Source organism: Calidris pugnax, unplaced genomic scaffold (genome assembly GCF_001431845.1).
Source record: "Calidris pugnax isolate Ruff unplaced genomic scaffold, ASM143184v1 scaffold32, whole genome shotgun sequence".
NCBI classification, from domain to species: Eukaryota; Metazoa; Chordata; class Aves; order Charadriiformes; family Scolopacidae; genus Calidris; species Calidris pugnax.
In genome coordinates, this window is record NW_015090783.1 from 8,606,353 (window position 1) to 8,606,812 (window position 460).

At 61.1% G+C, this 460-nt stretch overlaps 1 protein-coding gene across 1 annotated transcript in view; it reads right to left on the reverse strand.

Annotated features, from left to right (window-relative positions):
* The window catches only part of RNF185 (ring finger protein 185), a 14,588-nt gene extending 14,417 nt beyond the window's left edge, over positions 1 to 171 (reverse strand). Inside the window, exon 1 of the mRNA XM_014961978.1 lies at positions 56 to 171. The gene's annotated coding sequence lies outside the window, so the exon portion shown is untranslated. The remainder of the gene's footprint in view (positions 1 to 55) is intronic.
* Positions 172 to 460: the final 289 nt, after the last annotated feature.

Genomic DNA, 460 nt, shown 5'->3' on the forward strand with positions numbered 1-460 from the left:
CCGCCCGCCCGCGGCTCCCCCTCAGAACCGAACACAGCCCCCGGCCGGTTGTTACCTCAGCGGTGGAACCGGCTGGGCGCGGTGCGTTCCCCCCCACACTCCGCCCCCGGCTCAGTCGTCGCCGCCGCCGCCGCCGGGCTTCTGCCTGCGGGGTTTAACCCGGTCTGTGCTGCATTTCTGCCGCCTGCTCATCCCCAGGGGCTGCGGGGCCCTGTCCGCACGCTGCTGCTGGAAAAGAGCAAAGACTACATCTCCTCAACAACAGCAAACGTTTGGCCCAAGCAGGGAGGGAAGGAAGGAAGGAAGAAAATGAAGGAAGGAAAGGAGGAAGGAAGGCAGGCAGGCAGGATGGCGGCAGCTTTGAGGGAAAGAAATTGTTCAAATGTGTGTGCAGAGCACTAGGGTGTGAGCAGGGAGCATCTCCAGGATGGGAATACAAAGCTTGATAAAGGCATTTATA